Source organism: Schistocerca serialis, chromosome 5 (assembly GCF_023864345.2).
Source record: "Schistocerca serialis cubense isolate TAMUIC-IGC-003099 chromosome 5, iqSchSeri2.2, whole genome shotgun sequence".
NCBI classification, from domain to species: Eukaryota; Metazoa; Arthropoda; class Insecta; order Orthoptera; family Acrididae; genus Schistocerca; species Schistocerca serialis.
In genome coordinates, this window is record NC_064642.1 from 164,840,678 (window position 1) to 164,852,450 (window position 11,773).

General features: G+C 39.9%; 1 pseudogene; it reads left to right on the plus strand.

The window, feature by feature from the left end:
* Window positions 1-7,774: 7,774 nt before the first annotated feature.
* LOC126482615 (5S ribosomal RNA) lies at window positions 7,775-7,892 on the plus strand (annotated as a pseudogene).
* Window positions 7,893-11,773: the final 3,881 nt, after the last annotated feature.

An 11,773-nucleotide genomic window follows, 5' to 3' on the forward strand; every position in this document is an offset into this window, starting at 1 on the left:
GTCCCCCATTCGGATCTCCGGGCGGGGACTACTCAAGAGGATGTCGTTATCAGGAGAAAGAAAACTGGCGTTCTACAGATCGGAGCGTGGAATGTCATATCCCTTAATCGGGCAGGTAGGTTAGAAAATTTAAAAAGGGAAATGGATAGGTTAAAGTTAGATATTGTGAGAATTAGTGAAGTTCGGTGGCAGGAGGAACAAGACTTCTGGTCAGGTGACTACAGGGTTATAAACACAAAATCAAATAGGTGTAATGCAGGAGTAGGTTTAATAATGGGTAGGAAAATAGTAATGCGGGTAAGCTACTACAAACAACATAGTGAACGCATTGTTGTGGCCAAGATAGATACGAAGCCCACACCTACTACTGTAGTACAAGTTTATATGCCAACTAGCTCTGCAGATGACGAAGAAATTGAAGAAATGTATGCCGCAATTAAATAAATTATTCAGATATTGAAGGGTGACGAAAATTTAATAGTCATGGGTGACTAGAATTCGGTAGTAGGAAAAGGGAGAGAAGGAAACGTAGTAGGTGAATATGAATTGGGGCTAAGAAATGAAAGAGGAAGCCGCCTGGTAGAACTTTGCACAGAGCATAACTTAATCATAGCTAACACTTGGTTCAAGAATCATAAAAGAAGGCTGTATATATGGAAGAAGCCTGGAGATACTGACAGGTTTCAGATAGATTATATAATTGTAAGACAGAGGTTTAGGAACCAGGTTTTAAATTGTAAGACATTTCCAGGGGCAGATGTGGACTCTGACCACAATCTATTGGTTATGACCTGTAGATTAAAACTGAAGAAACTGCAAAAAGGTGAGAATTTAAGGAGATGGGACCTGGATAAACTGAAAGAACCAGAGGTTGTACAGAGTTTCAGGGAGATCATAAGGGAACAATTGACAAGAATGGGGGAAAGAAATACAGTAGAAGAAGAATGGGTAGCTTTGAGGGATCAAGTAGTGAAGGCAGCAGAGGATCAAGTAGGTAAAAAGACGAGGGCTAGTAGAAATCCTTGGGTAACAGAAAAAATATTGAATTTAATTGATGAAAGGATAAAATATAAAAATGCAGTAAATGAAGCAGGCAAAAAGGAATACAAACGTCTCAAAAATGAGATCGACAGGAAGTGTAAAATGGCTAAGCAGGGATGGCTAGAGGACAAATGTAAAGATTTAGAGGCTTATCTCACTAGGAGTAAGATAGATACTGCCTACAGGAAAATTAAACAGACCTTTGGAGAAAAGAGAAGCACTTGTATGAACATCAAGAGCTCAGATGGACACCCAGTTCTAAGCAAGGAAGGGAAAGCAGAAAGGTGGAAGGAGTATATAGAGGGTTTATACAAGGGCGATGTACTTGAGGACAATATTATGGAAACGGAAGAGGATGTAGATGAAGATGAAATGGGAGATACGATACTGGGTGAAGAGTTTGACAGAGCACTGAAAGACCTGAGTCGAAACAAGGCCCCGGGAGTAGACAACATTCCATTAGAACTACTGACGGCCTTGGGAGAGCCAGTCCTGACAAAACTCTACCATCTGGTGAGCAAGATGTATCATACAGGCGAAATAACCTCAGACTTCAAGAAGAATATAATAATTCCAATCCCAAAGAAAGCAGGTGTTGACAGATGTGAAAATTACCGAACTATCAGTTTAATAAGTCACAGCTGCAAAATACTAACGCGAATTCATTACAGCGAATGGAAAAACTGGTAGAAGCCGACCTCGGGGAAGATCAGTTTGGATTCCGGAGAAATGTTGGAACACGTGAGGCAATACTGACCCTACGACTTATCTTAGAAGCTAGATTAAGGAAGGGTAAACCTACGTTTCTAGCATTTGTAGACTTAGACAAAGCTTTTGACAATGTTGAGTGGAATACTCTCTTTCAAATTCTGAAGGTGGCAGGGGTAAAATACAGGGAGAGAAAGATTATTTACAATTTGTACAGAAACCAGATGGCAGTTATAAGAGTCGAGGGACATGAGAGGGAAGTGGTGGTTGGGAAGGGAGTCTCTCCCCGATGTTATTCAATCTGTATATTGGGCAAGCAGTGAAGGAAACAAAAGAAAAATTCGGAGTAGGTATTAAAATCCATGGAGAAGAAATAAAAACTTTGAGGTTCGCCGATGACATCGTAATTCTGTCAGAGACAGCAAAGGACTCGGAAGAGCAGTTGAACGGAATGGATAGTGTCTTGAAAGGAGGATATAAGATGAACATCAACAAAAGCAAAACGAGGATAATGAAATGAGGTTGAATTAAGTCGAGTGAGGCTGAGGGAATGAGATTAGGAAATGAGACACTTAAAGTAGTAAAGGAGTTTTGCTATTTGGGGAGCAAAATAACTGATGATGGTCGAAGTAGAGAGGATATCAAATGTAGACTGGCAATGGCAAGGAAAGCGTTTCTGAAGAAGAGAAATTTGTTAACATCGAGTATAGATTTAAGTGTCAGGAAGTCATTTCTGAAAGTATTTGTATGGAGTGTAGCCATGTATGGAAGTGAAACATGGACGATAAACAGTTTGGACAAGAAGAGAATAGAAGCTTTCGAAACGTGGTGCTACAGAAGAATGCTGAAGATTAGATGGGTAGATCACATAACTAATGAGGAAGTATTCAATAGGATTGAGGAGAAGAGAATTTTGTGGCACAACTTGACCAGAAGAAGGGACCAGTTGGTAGGACATGTTCTGAGGCATCAAGGGATCACCAATTTAGTATTGGAGGGCAGCGTGGAGGGTAAAAATCGTAGAGGGAGACCAAGAGATGAATACACTAAACAGATTCAGAAGGATGTAGGTTGCAGTAGGTACTGGGAGATGAAGAAGCTTGCAGAGGATAGAGTACCATGGAGAGCTGCATCAAACCAGTCTCAGGACTGAAGACCACAACAGCAAACTTCCGTCTACGATTACAAAATTTTTAGGTTCCTACACTACCAGTTTCGGTCAGCAATGACTATCTTCAGATAAGTTTTAAAACATGTCGTAATAGAGGGTGTGTCAAAAAGAATCATCCGATTTGGCACGTCTATATATCTGAAACTAGTAAACATGTACATATACATATGATGAATGGGAAACTCAAAAAGCTTTTTTTCCATACCTTTTCATACGTGTTCAGTATGCCCCCCTTGAGATGCACGGCATATATCAATGCGGTATTCAAATTGTTCCCACATTGCAGCGAGCTTGTCTTGAGTTACAGTTTCCACAGCTGCTGTTATGCGATGGTAACGGAGGCACACAAACAGAATCTTTTATAAACCCCCACAAGAAATAATCACACACAGTCAGATCTGGTGACCCTGGCAGTGGAGGATACAGAAAAACCTCAAGGAGGGAGCGCTAAAGATATCTTGAACTATCTTTACTTTTACAATAATAAAAAATAATCAAGTCACATCCAAAGTTTAAGAAAGTTTTATTTAAACTGATTATACACATATACAAGACAATGCCATCTTATGATATAAAAAGTTAGAATTGTGGTTCTCTTCCTTAAATGATTAATTCTACGCTCCTTTTCTTCCTGGCAAGGGACCGATGGCCTTTGTGGTCTGGTCCCTTCAACCTCCTCAAACCAACCAACCAATCTTCCTGGCAAATTGGTTAATTACGTCGTCAATAGGACAAATGTCAGGGTGAGTGTTCAACAGAGCTAAGCTATTAAATCGATCCTCCTTAATTGTCGACCTCGAAGGTTCTCTATACAAGAAAACAGTAGAATATTCGCGACTATTCTCGAACAAATGCCAAAAAAATAACCTATCGAGATCACTAGGATGGCCGCGACTTTTCTCGTAGGTATGACAGAAACGTATAAAATACGATGACGCCGACGTGCGTGATACGTAGGAAAGTACAACTACTCGATAACTCGGTTCAGTCGGGTCGACTGACGAAACAAAAAGAACCAATAGCGTGCGGGCTGACTGGCGGGGGCGGCGCGGGTGGCATTGCGGGAGGCCCCGCAAGGGAGGAGGAGATTAGTGTTTAATGTTCCGTGGACAATGAGGTCATTAGAGACGGAGCGCAAGCTCGGAACAGGGAAGGATTGAGAAGCAAATCGAGCGTGCCCTCTCAAAGGAACCATCCCTGCATTTGCCTGAAACGATTTAGGGAAATTACGGAAAACCTAAATCAGGATGGCCGGAGACGGGTTTGAACCGTCGTCCTCCCGAATGCGAGTCCAGTGTGTCAACAACTGCGCCACCTCCCCCGGTCGCAAGGGAGGGGCGCGCGCCCTCCATAGGCACCCGTCAATGGATCCTGCAGGCCAGTAATGTGACGCTGAATCATTTCGTCCAGTGTGACCGATCCATCGTTCAGTAGTGCTTTGATTTAAAAATTCTCACATTTCCAGATGCCAATGTGGCGGTGCCCCATGCTGTGGTAAATGAAGTCGTTCGAATCAGTCTCCAACTGTGGGAAAAGAAAGTTCTCGAGCATATCGAGATATGTGTTTCCAGTAACAGTGATTTCGGCAAAGAAAAATGGACCATACATCTCTTCCCGTGAAACTGCCTAAAACGCATTAAATTTTGGAGAGTCCTTCTCATGTTGTACAACTTCATGCGGTTATTCTGTACCCCATTTTCTCATATTATGACGGTTCACCTTTTCATCTAAATGAAATTTTGCCTCGTCACTAAACACTAAGTGTGGAAGAAAACTGTCATCCTCCGTCTTGCCTAAAACGAAATTACAGCACTCCACACGTTGTTGTCTGTCACCTTCACGAAGATCTTGCAGTAACTGAATTTTGTACGGTTTCATGTGTACACGTCGACGCAACACACGCCAGTCGGACATCGGGGACATGAGCTGTCGAGCTGCACGGCGAACGGATTACTGCGGACTCCTTGTGAAACTATGGCGGATGCATTCGACGTCTGTGCCAGACACTCGGTCAGGCTGAACGCCTTAGACAGACTGTCCAGCGAGTGCAGCAAGGTGGAGATTGCCTGATGTTTTGGGGTGGCATTATGGGGGAAGAAATACGCCGCTAGTGGTCATGGAAGGCGCCGTAACAGCTGCACGACACGTGAATGTCATCTTCCGACCGATAGTGCGACCATATCGGCAGTATACTGACGAGGCTTTCGCGCCCCCATCGTGCACAACTTGTGAATGACTTCCTTCAGGATAACGACATCGTTCGACTAAAGTGGCCAGCGTGTTCTCCAGACATGAACCCTACGAACATGCCTGGGATAGACTGAAATGGGCTGTTTATGGACGACGTGACCCACCAACCACTCTGAGGGATCTACGCCGAATCGCCGTGAGGAGTGGGACAATCTGGACCAACATTGCCTTCATGGACTTGTGGATAGTATGCCACGACGAATACAGGCATGTATCAATGCAAGAGGACTTGCTACTGGGTATTAGAGGTACCGGTGCATACAACAATCTGGACCACCACCTCTAAAGGTCTCGCTATATGGTGGTGCAACATGCAATGTGTGGTTTTCATGAGCAACAAAAAGGGCGGAAACGATGTTTATGTTGATCTCTGTTCTAATTTTCTGTACAGGTTCCGGAACTCTCGGAACCGAAGCGATGCAAAACTTTTTTTGATGTGTGTAGTACGAAAGTCCCGCTAACAGTTATTTCTGACCCGCACTGCGCAAAACGTAGAACATAAAACGCTTTCTATTGTCTCGACACCAATTTTAGTAGAACTGAAGTGGATACGCACACTGCTGCTACTTATCGGGAAGCATGTAAAATTCGAGAGTTTGCTCTTTCCACCATCACGTTGTTCACGTACATAGCTTATCTCAAATAACATAATAGTTATGGGACGAGGGGCGGTGAATTTGTGCATCTGAACTCTAAACGACATGCCGAAGGCACGTCGCGACCGCACCAGGGAAACCCAGGTCCAGAGACGTCAACAGATGTCAGATAAGCTGTAACATGACTTCCTTCAGCACTTATAAATTCGACAATAAATCACAGTCAAATAATAGAGCATATCTGAATACATCAGCGAACACATACTGAAGAGCCAAAGAAACTGGTAGACCTACCTAACATCATGTAGGACCCCCGCGAGCACGCAGAAGTTCAGTAAAACGACTTGGCATGAACTTGACTAAAATCTGAAGTAGTGCTGGAAGGAATTGATACAATGAATCCTGCAGGCCGTCCATAGATTCGTAGAGTACGAGGAGGGGGAGATCTCTCTTGAACAGTACGTTGTAAGGCATCCCAAATATGCTCAATAACGTTCATGTCTGGGGAGCCAGGTGGCCAGTGGAAGTGTTTAAAATCAGAAGAGTGTTCCTGGAGTCACTCTGTAGCAATTCTGGACGTGTGGGGTGTCGCATTGTCTTGCTGGAATTGCCCAAGCCCTTCGGAAAGCACAATGGACATGAATGGATGCAGATGATCAGACAGGATGCTTAAGGACGTGTCACCTGTCAGAGTTATATGTAAACGTATCAGGGGAACCATATCATTCCAACTGCACACGATCCACACCATAACAGAACCTCCACCTGCCTGAACAGTCCCCTATTGACATGCAGGGTCCATGGATTCATGAGGTTGTCTCCATAGCCGTACATGTCCATCCGCTCGATACAATTTGAAACGAAAGTCCGACATGTTCCCAGTCATCAACAGTCCAATGACGGTGTTGACGGGTCCAGGCTAGGCGTAAAGCTTAGTGTCGTGCAGCTGCAGCAGTTTGCGGAATGGTTGCACTTCTGGCACGTTGAACGATCCTCTTCAGTCGTCGTTGGTCCCGTTCTTGCAGGATCTTTTTCCAACTGCAGCGATTTCGGAGATGTGATGTTTTAGCGGATTCCTGATTTTCAAAGGTACACTCTTGAAATGGTCGTACAAGAAAATCCCCACTTCATCGCTACCTCGGAGATGTTGTATCCCATCGCTCGTGCGCCGACTATAACACCAAGTTCAAACTCACTAAAATCTTGCCATTGTAACAGCAGTAACCGATCTAACAACTGCGCCAGACAGTTGTCTTATATAGGCGTTGCCGACGGCAGCGCAATATTCTGCCTGTTTACATACCTCTGTGAAACTTCCCGGCATATTAAAACTGTGTGCCGGACCGAGACTCGAACTCGGGACCTTTGCCTTTCGCGGGCAAGTGCTCTACCAACTGAGCACGACTCACGCCTCGTCCTCATAGCATTAATTCCACCAGTACCTCGTCTTCTACCTTCCAAACTTCACAGAAGCTCTCCTGCGAACCTTGCAGAACTAGCACTCCTGGAAGAAAGGATATTGTGGAGACACGGCTTAGCCACAGCCTGGGAGATGTTTCTAGAATGAAATTTTCACTCTACAGCGGAGTGTGCGGTGATATGAAACTTCCTGGCAGATTAAAACTGCTATGAGGACGGAGCGTGAGTCGTGCTTGGGTAACTCAGTTGGTAGAGCACTTGCCCGCGAAAGGCAAAGGTCCCGAGTTCGAGTCTCGGTCCGGCACACAGTTTTAATCTGCCAGGAAGTTTTCATATCGGCGCACACTCCGCTGTAGAGTGAAAATTTCATTCTAGATACATGCTTCTGTATTTGAATACAGTTGCCTATACCAGTTTCTTTAGCACTTCAGTCTAGATAAATGAAACAAATCCAATGAAACAATAACATTTGCAAATCTTCAAACCTACAAAAGTTACTATTTAACAGTATTAAATACGTTCACAATGAATCTTTGAATTAACTGCTCTTAAATGCTCCGTGTGATTTCAACAAACTATATCTCAGATGGCCATCGGCCTTGCCGCAGTGGTAACACCGGTTCCCATCAGATCACCGAAGTTCAGCGCTGTCGGGCTGGGCTAGCACTTGGATGGGTGACCATCTGGTCTGCCAAGAGCTGTTGGCAAGCGGGGTACACTAAGCCCTTGTCAGACAAACTGAGCTACTTGATCGAGAGGTACCGGCTCCGGTCAAGAAACCTGACTTACGGCAGGGAGAGCGGTGTGCTGACCACATGCCCTCCGTATCCACATGCAGTGACGCCTGGTCCTTCGTGGCCTGTTTGGTCAGATTTAAGTTATATCTCAGATGACAGTATTGGATTCTACGTATCATCCCTTAAAGGCATTCATGTGTTATGGACTTACTATGGCTTTTGTTTCTTTTTACCGTGCTAATGTCTGTCGGAACATTATATTCTCCATAATGACACACCAGCTGAATGTAGCATGAATACCTTATACCTTATCATACTCGTTTAGTTATTCAATGAATATTTTAATATTTTGCCAGTAACTTTATTAAAATGTTGATTACAAAAGCTATTAAAACCAATATAATTTGAAAGTGGTCAGTCGCATGTTTTAGCTGACAATACTATTCAAAAAAGAACAAAAGACATTTCTATAAAACAGACATAAATAATTGATTAAATAATATTTTATCACAGTGTGTTGTCATTCAACGTGAGTGCACTTGTTCAAGAATACTAGCTTATTTATTTATGAGCAAACCTTTATTTGCAATTGTTGTGAAAGGTCTGAGTGTGACCGAATGTTTACAACATCCTTTAGTTAAATATCATTGTAATATACTAGTTTAGTGCAGAAAGTGGTTGAGTCAAATCATGTCTGCAGAACATAAGAACGACGTATTTTTGGTGGGGCTGACCTTAAGCCGATGGAAAAACAGCCAGTAGCGGAACACCGCTGGAGTCAAGTGGAGATGGACACCTTTCCGAGTGAAGAGCTCACGGCAGTGATTATGGACAGTTTACGTTAGGTTGTTGAAAAGACTGATATGCCTTTGGTACTGTGTGGTATTTGATCATGTAGCTGATCTATTCTTTTTTGTTAGATATTCTAAACTTTTTTCACAACTGGAATACCTAATGTTACAAGCAAGTTTCCACCTGCCTTCTTATCTCTCTTTTTTTGTACATCAATGAAAAAATTCTCAGTACTGTGTAACTACTCATTGTTTGGTTTAATTTTAATTACTTTTGGTTTAGTTTTGCAGCTAGGTAGCAAAGTATGATCAATGCTGAAATTATTCATTTATATAGATAAAATTTTTTAGAAGAATGAATATTTTTGTTATCCCCAACCATTATCATAAATATGAAGGCTTTCACGACCAGATGACATATCTTCTGGTAAACCTTCCAGGATGTAAGATCGTGGTCCATGAAACTCTTTCATGGACCACGACCTTACATCCCGGAAGGTTTACCATAAGACATTATCATAAAGATCCAGACCCACACCTAATTTTCTCTTTCCTGTTACTGTAGTTGCTGCTAATTTTTCTCCAATTGAAGCACCAAAAGCATGCCTTCTTTCATTTGCAACTAACTGAAGTTCTTTATCTACTTCATGTCTTTTTTCTAAATCCTTATGATTGCTACATGCAATATCATGTTGTTTTGCATGCTTCATGTAATGGATTTATTTCTTGATCTCCTCTAACTAACCTTTTATCTAAACTGGTAAAAAGGGCAGAGCATGCATAACCTCATAGATGCATCTCTGGCATTGGTAAATTATTTAAAGCCCAACTGACTAATCCCATCCTTTTCGTTTTTCCAAAATGTGTGAGGAATATTACTGAGAATTCTGATTAGATATGGAATTCCTTAGGGTTGTTGACTATGAAATCACTAAATTTATTTGTTACCATTTGTGTTATATGGACTTTTTCATTATGATAATTTTTATTTCCTACTAATTCTTCTTTATGAATTATTGCTAATAAATTTATGGACATCATTTATCCAGACATATTCAATTGGTTTCTCTCCATATTTTTCTCTTTGAGCCTTCACGTCTACTCTCTTCCTTTTATTAAATATATGTATTTATTACTTCTAATTGATTTTATTTTATTTGCATTGTTACCAGAGTATAATGCTCCTGAATGGTACAACATATTCTCATAATATGCTAAGTCAGAACCAGTAAATCTCGTATTCATCTCATCCATAGAAATCGGTTTTTTACTTAAGAGATTCATTAAAAGGTGTGTTCCTTCATATGTCCTTTCATCTATAATTAATTTATCTCCATCTAATTTTACTGATCATATGCCAACGAATTTAAATATATCAACAGGTCTTAATCCAAAAACTTTCTCTCCACTGTGGTTTATTTTTTTAGTGGGGTGCTTCTCTCTATTTTTCACCTCTTCTTCATAATTCAATAAATCTTGTATTTCTGAGTAATGTATAATCTCTTCTATCACTATCATATTGATCAATCGCTGGTATATTCTTCTGAATATTTACAAGGAACCATCAGCTTCTTGACTTCTCTGTTTCCTTCTATAGCTTCCAGTACATCATCACCAAAACCTTCAAATTCGTTCTTTAACTTTTTCGATTGCACCAACAACAGGCTGATTGTCTTTTTTATATTTTTTATACTGTGTTCTTAGTTGTTTCTTCCGATTTTTAATTTATTTTTTAAATTGTTTCTTTATCTTTCCATTTCATCTGGCTTTTTAACAACCTCTGGCTCATACTTCACAAATATTTATCAAAGCTAAAAAACATTATTTAATTCATGAATTAATTATCTGATGATAATAATTTCCTTCTTTAGCTTCCTAGTCATGTTTATTGTAAAAAAACCGAATTAGTTTGCATTCTAGCATTTACTACATTTAGCTTTAAAATCATCAAATTTTAAATCGCCACTAACAAATTCATGATACAGGTGGCTTAAATTTATATCATCTAGTCTAAAAATATTTTGAAAATTTATGTTATTCCTTTCTATTTGTTTTGGTATTTTCGAATATGTCTTAGCTAAATAGAAACAGTTTATCCCTTTATGCCTACCTACAGCAAAATATTCTCTAACTACATCCTGATTTTCAAGAATGAAATCGTCAAATATAATAATTTAACTATCTTGACATTCATCCAGTGGTATAATTTCATCATTATTTTCAATAAAAGTACATATTTTTATTATTTTATCCTCATTTTTTACATTGTTTGTAAATTCTAAGTATTTCAGTTGCCCTAAACTTTTTGAATAAACATAAAAGTAATTGGTTTTATTCCAATGTAACCATGCTGGAGCTAGGATATAATTGTCATTCATTAATGTAGTTTTTCCACATCCACTTACTCCTATGATTGTACACTGAACACAATTTGGCAAAAGCTTACTATGTTTATTTTTTATTTCTTCTCTGGAATTCTTATTTTCGTTCCAAATCAGTTTGCATTTTTAAAATTATTTTTATTAAATGAGTATATTATTTCAATTGAGTGGTAAGTCATCTGTTCTCAAAAAAGGGCTGTGCCTCTATAAGGAAGTTATAATAAAGTTTCACTAGTTGGTTTTGTATAATAATTCTAAAGCCAAATATAACATTGAAAAGTAATAAATTATATTGTGATGGAGAAATGATAGAAATTCCTGTTGGACAGTACAACTTGTAAAATTTAGAAAAATTTATTCACACAAAAAACCCTAATATTCACATTAAGGGAGATGAAATTTTGAATATAGTTGTTATTGAGAGCGATGTTAAATTATATATGGATATAAAAGATGGTATTGGAAGTGTGCTTGGATTTAGTGGTCAAACTATTAATGCCAATGAAAAAAACTATTGCTAATGATATGCCTAAGATTATATCATTCGAATTAGATAATGTGAATTTTAATTTAGCTAATGGAATGTTTGCAAAGTGTACTGATAATTTTCATCCAGAAACTAATATTATTACTTCTTTCTAGCCTAATGCTGAATTTTTGGATCAATAATTTATGAACC